Source organism: Crocodylus siamensis, chromosome 1 (genome assembly GCF_052110815.1).
Source record: "Crocodylus siamensis isolate JL-2025a chromosome 1, ASM5211081v1, whole genome shotgun sequence".
NCBI classification, from domain to species: domain Eukaryota; kingdom Metazoa; phylum Chordata; order Crocodylia; family Crocodylidae; genus Crocodylus; species Crocodylus siamensis.
This window is the reverse complement of record NC_143395.1, coordinates 28,322,230-28,340,605: the sequence shown is the minus strand read 5'-3', so window position 1 is coordinate 28,340,605 and position 18,376 is coordinate 28,322,230. Positions and strand designations below refer to the sequence as shown.

The 18,376-nt window shown below is 43.5% G+C and overlaps 1 long non-coding RNA gene across 1 annotated transcript; it reads left to right on the top strand.

Moving 5' to 3' along the window:
• Positions 1 to 7,356: 7,356 nt before the first annotated feature.
• On the top strand, positions 7,357 to 14,754 carry LOC149872677 (uncharacterized). Its single transcript, XR_016439786.1, has 3 exons — positions 7,357 to 7,444; positions 11,393 to 11,476; positions 14,444 to 14,754. It is a non-coding gene; the product is annotated as an uncharacterized LOC149872677 (long non-coding RNA).
• Positions 14,755 to 18,376: the final 3,622 nt, after the last annotated feature.

Here is an 18,376-nt window from a genome sequence, read left to right as displayed (position 1 = left end):
ATGCAAGAAATGGATTTAATTCTTTTTATTTGGAATGATTGTTTGCTTAAATTTAGACATCTCTTTCCAAAGCCAAAGGAAGGAAAAATAGTCAATATGTATATACAGATGATAAGCCATATTTGCTAGTGTGTTCCAGTTGCTTTGAGCCATTCTGCCTAGGCAAAGTTTCTATAAACCTGGCTTGACCTACCATCTGAGCCAGGTTTACAGCTGCTTTGCATTGCTGAAGTTTCCCAACATGCCAGATTTGACCAGTGAACCTGGTCCAACAACTGGAGATGAGGACAGCAATTTGGATCAAACAAAATCCTGATTAAAACTGTTTCCAAAGATCAGAGTAAACTTGAGCTGAATTTATCTGCAGTGCGGGAAGTTGTAAAACTTGAGTTAAGCTCCTGGCAGGTTTAAATTAGGGCTGTGCAAAATGGCACCGTTCTATTTCAACTTGCGTTTCAACGCTTCAACGGAACAGTGTTTTGTTTCAAATTTTGTTTCGATTTGAAACCACCGCTTCATTTTGTTTTGTTGAAACAGTTTCACTGTTTTGATGCTGTTTTGACATTTCGCCCATAGGCTATAATAGGGAAGATCAAAACAGTCTATAACTTTGTCATTTCTGGCCTGATTTGAATGAAACCTGCAGGAATGGTAGTCCTTTCTGAGGTCATGAACACCTGCCAAGTTTCAAGGACATGGCTGCAGGGGTTATGGGAAAACTACACCTCAAAGTCTTGAAAGCAAAACTCATGTCATATGTATGTGTTAAGACACAGCAGGGTAAAAACTGTGGAGATGCTAACCCCTGCTAAGGCCCCATAACCTGCCAAGTTTCAAGGAGATAGGTGCAGGGGTTTGGGGGAAACTGTACCTCAACCTGCAGACAAGGAAAACTCATGACATGGGTGACACTCTGTGTCTTAAGGCACAGTAGGGTGAAAGTTGCAGCCCTGCTAGTCCCTGCTGAGGCCACAAAGCCTGCCAGCTGTCAAAGAGATGGGTTCAAGGGGAGTCTGGGTTCTGGGCCCCTGCACCTCCAGCTACTGACAGGTAAAACCAGGACACACAGCTCGGTAACTGACACCAAAGCAAACAGCAGGGCAGTTCAAACAATGCTGCCTTTTATGCAGTTTTTCCACCCCTCCCCCAGAGCACTGGGATTGGATGGAACCTCAGTCAATGGCCAGCTACACAGCCAATAACGAGAGTACTTCTTCCCCTCCCCCCTCCCTCTCCTTACTTTAATTTCTGTTTCCCTGCTGGTGAGCCCAGCTTGAGCTTCGAAACTCAAAACATTTTAAAATTTTCAGCGTACTTCGTTTTGTTTCAAGGCTCTTTTGAAGCTGTCTGTTTTGTTTCGATTTCACTGTTTTGAGCTCAAAACGAGTCGAAACAGCATCAAAATGAACCTGCCGGTGAAATTTTGCACAGCCCTAGTTTAAATATCTTTCTGTCAATGGATCCTCTTAGGCAATAAGTAGTCTAGAATGGTAAAAGAATGAAGCATTAAAAGATTATTGTTGTCATACTGATTCGCTTAACTACAGTAAGAATGAAAAGTAGAAGTGCTTACACTCTGGAAATTATATTTCACAATATAGCCTGACCTCTTAAGATTTACAGCCCAAACCAGATTTCACTAATTAAGACATCTCCAAAATTTAGACCCAGATTAAGTTCCATAATCCGCAATTTTGTCCCTTCTGCATTTTGAAAAAATTTTCTGAATCAAACCTCCAAAGTATCAACACCTGCTTATCACCCCCAACTCCCCTCCCCCGCCAAAAGGAAGAAGAATGGCTCCACTCTGGCTTGCAATGAAGATTGGGAATACTTGTGCAAATAGCGTGAAGAAGGACAAGTCCTGAACTCTTTCCCTCGTTAGCTACATACCAGCTAATTTAGGAAGGGATAATTTTTTGAGAAAGACAAATGCATTCCTTCTTTGTGTTCCTCTAGGATGCTACAGTTTTGCCCTATCCCTTATTAAGGAATATGACCATATGCTACAGTCTCATCCTACAAACTTTACCTAAGGGCTTGGGAGCAGGGGTTCTTAAAATTCAGAATTTTGGTTCTTTGGAAGATTCTGACAAAAATCATTCTATTTCAGAACAAAGAGAAATTTAGAAAATTCCCATGAAAAGAAAAATCCCCCAAATACTTGTTTAGAAATAAACACTAAGTATTTTTATTTTGAAGTGCAATTGCATGGGAGGCCCCACTCCCAACTATCAAGGCTCCTGGGTCAGTTGTGGTTCACAAGGTTTCACTCAGCTTGCCAGGTATCTTGAAGTCCTGAGAGCCTCAACACAGTGCTGGGAGTTTCCATACTTGGGCTCCCTGTTCTGTAGCGGAGAACCTGGAAGTCCTAAATAGTTCTGGTCCCAACCGAGGTTCCCAGAGCTTCAAGAAACCCAGGGAATATTTCATAGACATCAGATTTCATAGATTTCATAGACATCAGGGCTGGAAGGGACCTCGAGAGATCATCGAGTCCAGCCCCCTGCCCAAAGGGCAGGAAGTCAGCTGGGGTCATAGGATCCCAGCAAGATAAGCATCCAATTTACTCTTGAAGGTGTTCAATGTAGGTGCTTGAACCACCTCCGCTGGCAGACTGTTCCAGACCTTGGGGGCTCGGTCAGTAAAGAAATTCTTCCTTATGTCCAGCCTGAAGCGGTCTTGCACGAGTTTGTGACCATTTGACCTAGTCATCCCTTGGGGCACTCTGGTGAACAAACGTTCCCCCAGATCCTGGTAGTCACCCCTGATAAACTTATAGGTGGCCATCAGATCACCCCTGAGCCTGCGCTTTTCCAGGCTAAAGAGTCCCATGTCTCTCAGCCTATCATCGTAAGATCTGTTTTCCTGACCTCTAATCATGCACGTGGCTCTCCGCTGGACTCTCTCAAGCTTCTCCACATCTTTTTGAATTGTGGAGCCCAAAACTGGACGCAGTACTCCAGCTGCGGCCTCACCAAGGCTGAGTACAAGGGGAAAATGGCGTCCCAGGATTTGCTCGAGAAGCATCTATGGATGCAAGCCAGCATTTTGGTCACTTTATTAGCCGCAGCATTGCATTGCAGGCTCATATTCATCTTGTGGTCAATGATGACCCCCAGATATAGATATGAAAGCCTAAGGTGAGGTTTCCAAAAGGTGTTATGCTTCCAGCTCTGTGCCAGGGAGCTTACAAGCCCTGGGATCCCCAGTCCTCAGGCAGCCCACATTGTAGTTGTATTCTGTAGCCAGAACACCTCAAGTCCTTGAATCTGAAACAGTCCTCACGGAAGAGATGCCCCAACACTGTGAATCTAGAATTCTGTTAGGTGAGTAGGCAGGTTCCTAACAGACACCTGATTGTGTTTCACTGGAAGTGTCTGAAATGACTACATGTCCATAAAATATCTGTTTCCACAAATCAGCGTCTTTTGATGGAAATCTGTTGTAGTGGAAAATTCCAGACCACTCAGATCCGCCATGCAGGATTTGACCCATAGTTACTAAAATGCTTTAGGCTTTTACTGAGTGAATCATTGTAGTATTTTTTATAAGAGCTGCTTGTAAAGAAGGCTAAAAAAATAACCATTTGGTTTCATTTCTTCCCCCATGGTTGAACATTCCTTTTAATATAACATGGTTCATCCATTCAAAGGCTTAATACAAGCACAAGAATTTGTATGCAGTTGGAAATAGTGTTGAGTGCTCCTTAGAAATAACAAGACAGTTGGGGAATGGCAAAAATGTTTGCAAGACAGATATTTTCTTTTAAGCTATCACATCATAAAATCCTCTCAGACTGTTATGGAAGATATAGGAACCAGCGTGCAAAATCCTTTGATAATTTTCACAGATCTTTAAAAGGGAATGGGAAACCATTCAAAACTGTCTAGATTTGTTGTACAAGATTTTGGCAAGATTCTCTTTAATCTGTCTGAATTGCCAGGCCATATTATGCTTCAAATGTAGTCATTTTCTTTTCCCTTTCTTTATTTTTAAGCAATTTTAGAAACCAGAATTGACCCTATGTTGGGTAGGTGCCAATTTGAAAGCATGGCTGAAAATCAGTTTCATATATGAAGGAATGTGTAGAAATGAGATAGAGGATGGAATTCCTATCTTGTATAACTCCTTTGGATTTCTCAATTCCTCTTTGAATCTTTTCTTACTTCGTGTCCTTTAAGTTATTCATAAATATATTTATAGTTATATAGAGATTATATACACAATTCATTTGGTCCAATGTATTTCAGGCTTTTTGGAGGCAGTATGTTGTTATACATATAGTGGGCACAAAACTGTTAGGGGGTAGATAAGAAGCAATTATTAAATCAGCTTCAAAAGGACTGAATAAGAGGCAGGATAGGCTTGGAGTTAAGATGTAAGACTGGAACAGAATAACTGTGTTGAATTCCAGTTTGTGCTATGCGCTATTTGTGTTGACTCTGGATATATTACTCACATTTTCTGTTTCTCAGTTAGACAAACACTTGTCTAGGTTAGTTTAAATGTAGTTAGATGTGTTAATCTGAAGTCAGACAGAAGGCAGGACAAGGGTGGAGTTAAAGACAAACTAATTCAGAAAGGCATACGCTTTCATGGGCTACAGCTTACTTTATCAGATGTTATGAACGGACTTGCAAAGAGCAGCAGTGCTAAATGAAAAAGAACACAGTAATTTAAACACAAAGGATAGGGAAAAGGGGATGGGGTAGGTGGGACTGCTAAGAGAGGTAAAGGTGTGTTGCCACTCTACACTGCCTTCTAGGACATTTTACAAAGGGATGATTCTGCTTCAAGCAGGGATTAAACTAGATGACTTTCTGAGGTCCCTTTCAGTCCTACTTTTCTATGATTCTAATCTCTCCCATCTAGTTTTCTTGTTTGGTAGTTACGGGTACTTACCTCCTGGGTGGGAAACCTAGATTCAAGTCATTCTTATCCAGTACAGGGCTTGGAACCTGTGACTCTCGTTTCTAAGTAAGCAGCCTAACCAAAGAGCTTTAATCCTCATTTCCCTCGCCCTCCCCACTTTCAAATTTTCTCAAAAAAAAAAAAAGGAAAGGGTTTCACTTCTATGCAGAAGACTATCAAATGCTTAGTACAGAATATCAAATGCTGAAAACTCAAAATTGTTCATAAAATGAAGTCCTTGTTTTCTGACCACCTTTTCTGGTTTTCTCTTAAATTTAGATTGAATAGTTAGTTTATTATACTTGAAAAAAGTTTGACAGATGTTAAAAAAATATAGCTTCCACTTTACTTCTTGCATTGCTTTCAAATGCCTGATCCAATAAAATCTACTAGTGGTTCTTAGTTCTCTGCCTAAGAACTAATTTAGCGGTAGAGGGTATCTTCTATAAGCTATAGCCACTAGAGAGTGGTGTAGTCATATACAATTTATTCTGTAGTATAGTTCATGAACAAATATTTAGCTACATTTGCTTGATTAGGTTTGATATTCTACTAGGTAGAAGGCAGAGGTCCACTACATATACACAGAAATATAAGAGAAAATACAGACCAAAGTTCAGTTAATGCACAGACACTGATGGAGTTGTTCATTCAACAGTAATCTAAGCCACAAAACAAACAAACAAAAACCTAACAAAACTCCTCCTCATAAGCTTGTGTTGCTACAAATGCTACAGAAAAAATTAATGGCATGCTTGATAATCCACCCGTTCACATTTATGGGGCTGTATATGTGCCAAAAAATCACACTCAAAACACACAGATGGACAATGGTGTCTGTGTGTTCGGTTTGTCATTGCTAATGATACTTTTTTCATGCACTCCTAAATCACATATTATTGATGTGTTGGCTCAGCGTATCTAAATTAGAATATCAGAAGGTACAATGTCAGTCCTCTTCTGCTCACGTATCTATTTTCCCTTTGATATATTCAAGCCTAAGAAAAGCCTAAGAAAAAGAATCCAATTCATTTACTTATCCCTTTTACCTTTGGGCAAGGAGTGACAGGTGTCGGGCACATAAGGAACAGAAATCAACTTTCAGAAGCAAGATTCATATATGAACAGGAAGAATTCAATATCAAGACTGATTCTGGTCTAACTTTCTACAGTGATATAAGAGTTGCTCCACTCAGGTCCATGGAGTTATAGGTGCATACCTGAGAAGAATATGAAGTCTTAAGTGAATTTATATAGTTTATGTTAATTGAAATTTCCCATTTGTTACTGTGTTGATATATACATTAAAAAGCAATAACTATAAGATGAAATAGAAACAATCAATTAGTGGAAAATGATTCTAAATGAACATCCATCCAGCCACGCATGTATGGTTTGTGGCACCACAAATGGTATGTAGTGAACATGTAACTGTGCGCCATGCTGCAGATTTGCAATGCGATACCAAAATTTGATACTGGGATGTTCCAATATCAAAAAAATAAAAAATGCCGCAAAAAGCGGTGTGGTGCATGCAGCAGCAGCATGCACCACCAGAAATGGAGCCTGGCCATTGAAAGCCATGCTCTGGCTGCTACCCAGGCTCCATGCATCTGAATCGGTGCCACTCCTGCTCCTGGAGGCCAGGACCCTAGGTAAAGCTGCTGGGGCCAGCACAGATGTTGTCCCCAGCCTCCCCTACTCCACCCAGGACAATTTGGCACATGCCAGAGCACACGTGCAGGGGCATTCCCTGGGGCACAAAGTAGCGGCACAAATGTGTGCCACTGCTTTTTGTGCCCCTGGAAAAAAACACCTCTGAAAGTAGGGACATGCTCTAAGACCACATAGAAGTTTCCAAGTCGGTGTACAAATATAATATTAGATAAAACAATATTATAATCAAAAGTCAGGCATTAAATAAGGGGACAAGGCCACTGTGGACTAGGGAATCCAGATTTCAGATATTAGTGAGCTAACTGTCTCTTTTTTTCAGACTGACTGATTTCTAGATGCTGTCTCTGAGTGCCTAACTATATAACCTGAGGAAAAACGTATTGCATTCGAAACCTTGTCTCACTTTATCCCAAATACACAGTTGCTACAATAAAATATATCACCCTAAGAAATACTTGCCTTTTGCACATACCAGGCATAGTAGTAGTGGTGAAGGCATCTAACCCGACCTCCAGAAGCATAACTTTGAGACCTGCTTCAGGCTTATTGCAAAAGCCACCTTTACTCAATCTGCTGTACAAGAACTCCTGGTTATTTGCAGTGTGGAATCAAAGCCAGCCAGGTGGGATGTTAGTCACATTTCTCCCTTGTGAAGGACCTTAACATTTCACAGATCTGTATCAATGCTCATTGTAATGTTGTAAGTCCCTTTCAATGTTACTTTTTACTTTTTAGTCTTTTCTCATATATGTTTTTCTTTTTGACCAGTTTTAACAAAAAGTTGGAATGCAACACAAACGAAGAAAGGTTGAAGGAACCAGGATATATTTAACTTGAAGAAAAGGATGTTTAGGTGGGCATGTCAGCATTTTTTAAAATATTAAAAGGATTGCCATAAAAATTAATAAAAATAGTTTTCCCTTGTCACAGAGGGCAGATCACAAGGTAGCAGTTTTATACTACAGGTTTCCCTCACTTTATGCTGTACATGTGTTCCTGGAAAATGGTGAATAACTTGAATTTGCATAAAGGGAACCCACTTTACAATGTACCAAATAGGGATACGTTCCAAGACTTTGACTGTACTGACCCCCATTTCTACCACTTTTACAAGACAATTTTGGTACTCACCAACAGCTGACAGTACACACAAGCACAGCACACTATCATAATGGGGATGGCAACTACGGAAATACATGTCACAGGCAACAAGCAAGGAGCACAGATCCACACAAGAGCCTATATTTTGGTTTGTGTCACTCCAACAATGCACGACACAAACCAGCTAACTGTGGGCTTCCACCACACTGATTGCATAAGTGAATTTACCTTTCATATAATGAATTTTTGGTATAAAAATGGTCATTGCATAAGAGCAAATTTGCATATACAGAATGTACATAAACAAGGGAAACCTGTATAGAAAAGTGAATTTGAATCAAACCTCAAAAAAAAGTCTTCCTAACTGTAAGAGCAGTAGGACACTGGAATAAGCTGCACAGGAAAATTGGGGAATCTCCTTAATTGGCGGCTTTTGAGTAAAGGCTGGACAGACACCTCTCTGGGCTGGATTACTAACAGTATAACCTATATCCATTCAGGGGGTTGTAGATGTCCTTTGAGCTCCCTTTCAATTTTTCTACTTTCATAATTATATTTACATTTATCTTGATAATTTTAGTCTTCAGACAGTTTTCCCTCTAGGCACATTCTTTTTCATGGTCCAGAGGTTTCCTAATTCATTATTTTCTATAATCAATTGAAAGATGATGTGCTTTTTTCTATTTTCTATTATTTATCTTGTTTTTTAAGTGACATTGAGCTTGACTAAATTTAATATACATTAAGCTAATGCACGTTAAGCAATTTTTGGCAGGTGTCTACATGTGCAGGGACTTGGCCATAAAATTAGTGCCAAGTCCCTGGAGTCCTGCCATGTACCCCTAGCGGCTGAGCAAATCCAACACTAAAGTTAGTGCCAGGTTGCATCTACATGTGTGTTAATGTGCTTTAATTCATTGCACCTAAATTTGATACCTGAATTTGCAGGTATCAAATTTAGGCATGATTAGCCTAATTTTACCATTTTAATGCAAATTAAGGACGTGCATATGTAGATGCACACCCATAATGCTCATTAAATTAGGCTAATGCATATTAATACGCTTTGTGTAGATGGACCCTATATCAAATACTATTTGATGAGGTCTTAAATGGGATTTAATTGGTACATTAGACTTATGCTGACCCCCTAGCTCAGAGTAAATTTTATGCATCTAGTAGTGTTAATGCATTCTCACAAACCTTCTCTAGATGTTATACCTGTCTTCTATAGGAAGTAGTGAATGTACTCCAGATAGCAATAACACAGACCTTTTAAGGAAGGATTAATGTAAAACAAGTAGACAAGTCATGAAATTGAACAAGCATAGGGACACTGAAATTTTGTAGGAAATTTAAAGTTGCATCAACTGCTATAATGACACCATGGTCATATTTATTTCTGTACCATCTGAATTCCTGCACCTCTTCAAGGCAACTTTTTGCCTGATATCTGATTCCTAGCAAGTGATTTCTTTAGTGCGGCACTGACATTTGATACCTGGCATCTGACATCTAATGTCTGTGGCTTTGATGTATGTTGTGTAATGGTGAAAGATAAAAGATAGCTGTCAGATTCTTTGTCTTAAAATGGAATATAACTGATGACAAGGATAACAGATGAGAGGGATACCTGATGATGTAATCTTACAGAAAGTGTGTACTTTTCCAGAGCCTATGATACAGAAAGCTGTGAGACACAAGACTTACTTTCAGAATAGTATAAAGAGCAATTACTCTCACTCTTACAATTATGTCTTGTATTTATCTAGCGTAAGTTCTTTAAAACACTTGTAATAATTAAGTGCTATCTCATGTCACAGGAAAAACCCCAAATTGTTCAGCACGGTACCCATTGCTCACTCAGCTGTAAAATGATCAGCTTGCTTTGGAATTCATCTGTGCTGCTTTGTGCCATCTTATCCATTGCTTCAGTCCTTTCCAGCTGGAACCGCCTAACATCACCATGGAAAACCAAGTGTCTGTTCCCTCAACGCCAGATGTCAGTCATCCACTAAAATCCATCCAGCCTAGAGGGGAGGCTCATTTAATTCCCTAGTGGCATACGCAAAAATATGTAGAATGCCAAATGGCATGGCCTTTGAAAAATCTATCAACTCAAGCTTTAACACTACTCCCACTGGCCTCCTCAGGGAGGAGTTAGGGCAAGAAGCTCTACACAGTCACATTTACCTAGTCCCTGTTAAAAAACACCATTTTAGCTGAAAAGCTTCATTCAAACTCTGCAATGTAATCATGGACTTCAGTTCTCTCATGACTACACGAGATATAAATTGGGGGTATATTTTTACCCGCAGGCAATGTGTTAAGTGCTGCCAGTGGGGAAGTACAATTCTGCACTACTGCTGCCATCCCATGCCCCACTGTTGGCACAGAAATTGTGCTGCCACTGCCACCCCCACTGGGCTTCAGCCTTGTTCTCTACACCCCACTGTGAGGGCAGAAATCTGGGAGGAGGGGCATATACTAACCCAGCCTCCCCTCCATCCCAGTGCATTGCCTATTCTTTTAACTGACACGTGGCCACAAGCTGCTGAATATTTGAACATTGAATATTGAATAGGTGAATATTTGTTGAATATTTGACCTTATATATATGGTCACAGATTTCTTATTTTATGTTAGGCAGAATAACAGACCTATGAGATGAAGTATGTTACTAAGAATATCCTGGGCTTTCCAACCCTTGATTTCCCATACTTACGGTATTCATTGCACAAAGATGAAACCAATACTTTGATTAAACTTTATTTATGTTTCTCTGTACAAAGAAGTATTCTTGAATTCATCTAGAAAATTCCATTTGTGTATTTCAGTGCATGAATTAATATGATTATTGTACTTGTTGCTTACGCTCCCCTTTTCAAATGCTCTTCCCATTCAGAATCCTGTTGTGAAGACAGCTGGATTGTGATTACATTCCAATTCAGCTTGTTACTACAAGTCCCCACTTTTGTTTTAGATGTTTTTGTTTCTGCTGGCTACATATCTCAAAAAATACACAACAAGAGACATTTGACTCATAAATCCTCAAGGCCACCGACTCAATGCTTCCAATCTGTTATGATCAGAGAAATAAATACTAGTTACTGAATGTCCCTGTTAACCAATAATTACATGTATTATAGGAGACAGTCACCATGAACAATGTTAAAAAAGTCAGATGCTTAATATTTTAAGAAGGATTTATAAAGACTGAATTAGCTCCTATTGTCTTTCCACTGATTTCAGTGACTCCAAGAAGACTGTGCCCTTATTCAACAGAGTATATTAGGGTGCAAATGCCACTAGTTATAAGCTCTTATTTATCCATATGAGGTTTTCTAAATAATATTGATTTCCCCTATTCTTCATTATGTTAGCAAGAAGTGATTCACCTGGATAAAAATAATTTCTCAGATCAAACTTGTTCCCTCAAGAATTAAACTATTTTAATTCACCTCCCACAACAGTATGTCAATATATGAAAGCCTGATCTAAAAATTTACTTCATTCCATTAACTTCAACAGAATTACTCCCATAGTTTGCACTTTATAAGAGAACTTGGATTAATTTCTTTGTAGTTATATTTTTCATATTACACCTGTATGGTTACTACTTATTTCACCATTCACTGAAGACCCCATGAGTGCACTCTTCTGGTCTAGTCACTCACTCACCTGTTTCTTTTATTTACAGAGGCTAGAAAGCTGACTGCTTAATCTACCATATACTACTACTAGAGTGTATCTACACAACCATTTGATCTGAAATCAGTTTACTGTAAGTAAATTACTTGTGAGTAAATGCTCCTGGGCAGGCATCTACACATGCAGGGACAGCAGCAGATTTGCTGCTCTTAGCACCAAACTGCTGCCACTTCCTGCAGCCCTGCAATGGGCCCAGTGGAGGAAGCTTCAGGCTTCAACTGCTGTTGCTAGCAGCTGGCAACCCTCTTGAAATGGCAGCCCTACTATCTACTCCCTGGCCAGGAGCAGAGTGCACAGCACAGAGGCAGCATGTGGCAGTTCTTGCCCCACCTCCTCCTCATCCCTGCACTATGGCTGCCCCAGTCCCTGCCCATGGCAGCAACAACCAGCACCTGCCTGGGGCTCCTTCTGGTCACCATGCTGGCCCTGATGGCCCATCATGCTGACCACCCCCTGACCCAAAGCCATCTCAGCCTGCTTAGCTCCCCCATGCACAGCAACCACCTGCCCAGCCCCACCGTGCCATCCCAGGGCTGTTGCCACCATGAAGCTGATGCTGTACCCCATCCACCTGGCTGGACCCTCACACAGACACCAATGACATCACCACTGGGGCTACCTTTGCCCTCTTGGACCATTCCCAACTAGAGTATCCCAGTCAAAGCTTTGTCTACGCGGAACTTGAAAATCTCCAAGGATGGAGATTCCACAACCTCTCTGGGTAACCTGTTCCAGTGTTTTACTACCCTCCTAGTCAGAAAATTGTTTCTAATATCTCATTGAAACTTCCCTTGCTGCAACTTGAGACCATTGCTCCATGTTCTGTCACCTGCCACCATTGAGAACAGTCTAGCTCTATTGTCTTTCAAAGCTCCCTTCAGGTAGTTATAGGCTGCTGTTAAATCACCTCTCAGTTTTCTCTTCTCCAAAATAAATAAGCCCAGTTCCCTCAGCCTCTCCTCAGAAAATGTGCACCACCCCCTCACTATTTTAATTGCTCTCTGCTGGACTCTCTCCAATTTTTCCACATCCTTTCTGTAGTGGAGAGCCCACAACTGAACACAGTACTCGAGATGTGACCTTGCCAGTGCTAAAGAGAGGAGAATCACTACATTTGATCTGCTACCTACCAATGCAGCCCAGTATGCTGTTAGTCTTTTTTGCAACAAGAGCACACTGTTGACTCATATTCAGTTTATTATCCACTGTAACCCCCAGGTTCTTTTCTGAAGAGCAGCTGCCCAGCCAGCCAGCCCCCAGTCTGTAGCAGTACATGGGATTCTATCTTAAGTGTGGGAATTTGAACTTGTCCTTGTTGAACCTCATGAGATTTCTTTTCACCCTGAATCCTAACCCTACCTTCCAGCATATCTACTACACCTCTCAGCTTGGTATCATCTGCATACTTGTTGAGGGTGCACTTTATGCCAACTTCCAGGTCACTGATGAAGACATTGAACAAAAGCAGCCCCAGGACTGACCTCTGGGGCACTCCACTTGATACCAGCTGCCAACTAGACATTGAGCCATTGATTACTACCTTTTGAGCCCAGTGCTTCAGCCAGTTTTCTATCCACCTTACAGTCCATTCATCTAGCCCCATACTTCCTTAGCTTACCTGCAATAATGTTGTGGGAGACAATATGACAAGCCTTGCTAAAATCAAAGTATACCACATCCACTGGTCTTCTGATGTCCACGTAGCCAGTCATTTCATCATAGAAGGCAATCAGGTTGTCAGGCATGACTTGCCCTTGGTGAATCCATGCTGACTGTTCCTAGTCAACTTCTCCTCCAAGTGCTTAGAAATAGATTCCTTGAAGATCAGCTCCATGATTTTTCCAGGGACCGAGGTGAGGCTGACTGGTCCGTAATTCCCTGGATCCTCCTTTTTCCATCTCTTAAATATGGGCACTATGTTTGTCCTTCTCCAATCATCAGGGATCTCTACTGATAGCCATGAGTTTTGAAAGATGAGGGCCAGTGGCTCTTCAATCTCATCAGCCAACTTCCTCAGCACTCTCAGGTGTATCCCATCCAGTGCCATGGACTTGTATATGTCCAGCTTTTCTAAATAGTCCCTAACTTGTTCTTTTGCCACTGTTGGCTGATCACCTCTTCCCCAAACTGTGCTGCCCAATGCGGTAGTTTGGGAGCTGATCTTGATTGTGAAGACTGAAGTAAAAAAGGCATTAAGCACTTCAGCTTTTTCTGCATCCTGTGTCACAAGGTTGCCTCCCCTGTTCAGAAAGGGACCCATACTTTCCCTGATCCTCCTCTTGCTACCAACATACTTGTAGAAACCCTTCTTGTTACACCCCTTGTTAACTGCAACTCCAATTGCACTTTGGCCTTCCTGACTTCATCCCTGCATTCCTGAGCAATGCTCTTATACTTCTCCCTAGTTATTTGTTCAAATTTCTATCCTAGTAAAATCTTGAACGGTGATGACAACACCGGAGTTAAGTCCCCAGACATGCGCAGATAACATCAGCTAATGGAAAATTCCACAGTGTGCCCAGCATGTGCCCCCTGGGTGACCTCCAGGCATGTCAATCAGGCATGACCTACTTTTAGTCCTGCACATGCTCAGTTGCTACATAAAGCTCAGACCTGCACATGCTCAGTGTGTTAGAAGCATGATGTCAGGGTCTAGAAAATTCCTCCAACCGGACACCCTGATTGGCTGAAGGGTCACTTTAAAACCTTTGGGGTGGGTTGGTGTGTATTGGTGGGTGCGTGAGTGTTGGTAGGGTGTGTCTGTGCAGTAGGAGAGAAAGGAACTGCTCTATCTGAAGGCAGAGGCTGCTTAGGCAGGGACTGTTAGTAAGAGAGAGTTTGGAATCTAATTTCCCAGTTCCATTCTTCAGTCTGCACAGCGACTTACCTTTATTTTCTGTGTTTGATCTTCTGGTTACGAACTGTATACTTTCTGGTTTTGACTACGTCTCTATGATTTCTGCGATTTGGATTCTTCGACCCGGCTGCTGCTTACCTGGCTTTGAACTGACCTCGGCATTCCACATTGACCACGATTCAGCTCATTCCTATGTACCTGCTCTTTGCTGCATCACGTTCCGGCTATCAACCTCGGCTTCGTATACAACTACTTGTCGTCCATTAACTCGGACTGGCATCACGTGTTGTTTAAGTTACAGTTGTGTTGTCTTCGTTTGTATATATATCCATTTATGAGCAGCCCTGAGACTTATCCGACAGGCTTGTCTTGTCGGTGAACCTCGTGGGCCAACAGACCCCTCTGTTGTTTATTGTTGTTTGTTCCTGTAACTGAAGAATATCGTTCCTACGCTTCATCAAAGTGTAAGTTAAAATAAACCCACCTTGTTTGTATCCGCTACATGTCTCTTCCTCTGAACTCCACGTCAGTAATCCCACCTGTTCGTATCCGATTGCCACCCCGATCACTGTGACCTTGGGGCCCTGTTACCCCGACAATTTCCACTGCTCATAAGCTTCCTTTTTGTGATTTAGTTTAACGAAGAGTTCCCTGCTAAGCTAAGCTGTTTGTGGGCATTTACAACATTCTCTATATATAAAGGGCTTAGTCCATCTGTCTATATGTTTGTCTGTCTGTCCGTAATGCTCTTGGGGGGGGCTAGGCTCCAGCTGGTGCTGCATCAAGAATGCCCATAATGAATGAGGCACTGGGAAGGACATGGCTCCAGCAGAGCAGGCCAGGCAGAGAGGGCTAGGCAGATACAGAACAGGGGATGAGAGAGGGTGGGTGTTGAAGGGCTGGACACAGGGTGGTGGGGCGGTGGGAGGAATGGTGCAGGGCTGCATGTAGAGTGAGGGAAGGGTTTGGGGCATGGCGTATGGTTGAATGCAGAGTGGCAGCATATGGGCTGGTGGGTGGTGGTAGTGGCCGCCACATGGAAGCTTCCTTCCCTGTTCCTAGGAGGCAGTGGCAGTGTGGGGTGGTGGGTGGTGGTGCTCCATCTCCACCCCCACATAATTCTTGACAGGCAATTAATTAGTTTCTGAGATAAGATGCTCTGTACCAAAGGCCATGCACTGGCCAGCCTCACATCGGGGCTTGGGCATGCGTGGGTGCCCAGGAACCATGGTAAGTCAGGCAGGCAGTGTTAGGCTCAGGCAGAAGCCAGCCAAGCTTTCCATCCAGGGAGGTGCCCCAGAGACAGCTCTGCCCCACACTGGTCCTGTGCCTCAAGCATGCCCCTGCTGTGTGTGTCCTGGGAACTGCATGAGGAGCTGTTTGGAGACCTTGGGGTTCCTGACCCACTATGCTGCTGATAGCCAGGGTGCCCCAAGTGTACCTGCACAACTGTCACTCACTCACCTGAACTTTGATGTCATGGGGGACAAGCCTGGGCTGCCCCACAATGCTATGTGGCTATGCTACACATCCCTGCCCCCTGCAGCCAAGGACAATATTGCCACTGGCATGGATGTATTCTTGGCATGTGAGAGCCCTATGGCCACCTAGCTGTGGGCATTTGGGCTGCTCAATAAAGGTTTGCACTGTCTCCTGCCTCCCTGCATGCTGTGGAGGGGGGGACCCAGGGCCAGGGGAGTGTGGGCAGAGCAAATAAGGAGGAGGGGCAGGGTGTGGGGCAGGGAGGCTGGGGCTTACCACGTTGCCAGGTCTGGTATGGCTGGTGGCTCTAGTCAGTCCCTATTGATGGTGACACTGTAGCTCTGGGTCGTGACCTCAGATGGTGGGACACAGTGTACGGGTGCCTGGACAGGACCTACCCACCATGGGGAGAAGCTGGGGCTGCTGCCAGCTGGCAGTGACATGGCCGACCTCTCTTCATGGCTGGGCCCGAGGCTGAGCAGCTGTAAGGGCAAGTGCCGGCCTGGGCTCTCTGAGCTGCTGGTGGAGGCTGTAGCCAGGGAGCTTGGTGGGAGAGGGTGCTCCAGATCTGAGAGACCCTCCCCCAGTCATGTGTCATTGTCAGTACCAGGCTGGAATGGGGGCTCAGGCAGGCCGCCCATGCTGCTGTACACAGTGCAGCTGCAGCCTGTTTCCTGGGGTGCCAGGAGGGCTGTCAATTGCTGCATAAAGGCCAAGGCCTGCGGGCACTCCTCAACTGATGATTGAGTTCATGCACAGCCACCCATTGCACCCACAAGACCTTGACTTTTATGTGGCACTGCCACACCAACCAGTCATGCCCTTGCTCCCATATCTGGCCTGACAGCCCTTCATAGAAATGGGTATTGGAGCTCCCACCCCGCATGAACTGGCACTGCACCTTCACTTTACCCTAGAACACCACGAGGTTGCCAGTCTCTTCCATGCACCAGTTGGGGCCTTGGATGATGAGCATGGGCGTGAGCATGAGTGTGGGTGAAGATGATCAGGGCAGCCATCAAGGGTCCCACACCAGCTCTCTAAGCCTCTGTGCAGCTGTCCCTGTGCTGCTGGGCCTGGGCAGCTGCCTGCGATGCTCAGCTCAGGGGCACGGTATGGGACTGACAGCCATGTGATTCAGGCAATGTCCCACAGCACCTGCAGGATCCAGGCAGGCTGCTTGGGGTGCATTGGGAATAGGCTATAGAAGCTGCCTGCAGGTAGGTCTCAGTGCTGGCAGGCCTTGCTGGAGCCTGTAGCACCCTGTAGCACCCTGCAAGCTTGGCAGTCTTGCAGCACTGCAGTGCCAGGGTGCCAGCAGGCCTGCACAGGCAGCAAATTTATTCAAAATTAGCATCATTTACTGTACAATAAACATGCACATGTGTAGACACATGCACTTACTGTGCAGTAAACTAGTGAGTTCTGCTGGTTTTAAGTTAGGCAGAAAGCAAGGCAACCTGGTACCTTTTTTACACATGCTGTGGGATATGGCTCCAGGTGCTTTAATTAGTGAGCCATGCTAATTAATAGCGCCCACATGTCATGTGAATCAGCACCCCTGCGCATCCCCATGCTGAAAAAATAGTGACAGGGGGCTTTGAACTAAAGCTCATTGAATATATTTTATTTCAAAGCACTCTATCACTATTTTTTCAGGGCGGGGACACATGGGGATGCTGAGACATGTGATGTGGGAAGGCTGCCAAATTGCATCAATTTCCATGCTCCAGAAGACTCGATTAATTGAGTCTGCTCCAGTGTACTGAATTTCCAGCACATCAGAGCAGGTTCCCTGTATGTGTATAGGAACCCTTAGAGTGGTTCAGAAGCATAAGCTATGCATCAGTCGTTATAGCATCTGATGAAATAAGCTGTTGCGTATGAACCAGTTAGACAGGAATTAACTTTAGATTGGCATGGAATGGCATGACCTAAAATGTGTTAACTGACCTACTGAATGCTTGCACATGTCACCAGCAAAGCCGTGGGGCTGGGGAACCCCAGACACTCTCCAGAGCCTGTGGGCTGTGCTTCTTTTACCTCTCCAGCCTTGACCAGGCTGTTTCCCTCCACTGATTAGCACACCCTTGGACTGGGCAGCCCCCACAAGATATGGCATCCTGGTGTCCTCCCTACCCCCCACCACCCAACCCTTCAGCCTTCTCTATTCCCACCAGCACCTCCTTCTTGCAAGCAGCAAATGCTTGCATGCGGTGATCCCTACTCAGGGAGCTGCCTAAACCTAAACAGAGTCACACAAATGCTTGTTCACACCCAGTGGTACCCCTATGCCCTGCCTTCTGTGTAACCCTGTATTCTGTTTGATTACTTGTCCTAGAAATCTCTATAGAGTGGGCTGCTTAGTACTCTACACAGTGCTCTCATTGCTTTTTAATACTAATCAAACATTGTAGCAGCTTTTTAAGGCTTAAAATTAGTCTCAATTCTGATCTTCCAAACAATCAACTACCAATTTGTTGCAAAACACTCAAATCACAGCCTTTATTGCATATTGTTGCAATAAAAAAATGCCCCACCCTTATCTACATTTGAAAAGGGAGGCAACATGGTCCAGTGGAGGAGTCACTGGACTTTAGCAAGATAAATTGCCTGTTGGTACCTCAGTTTATC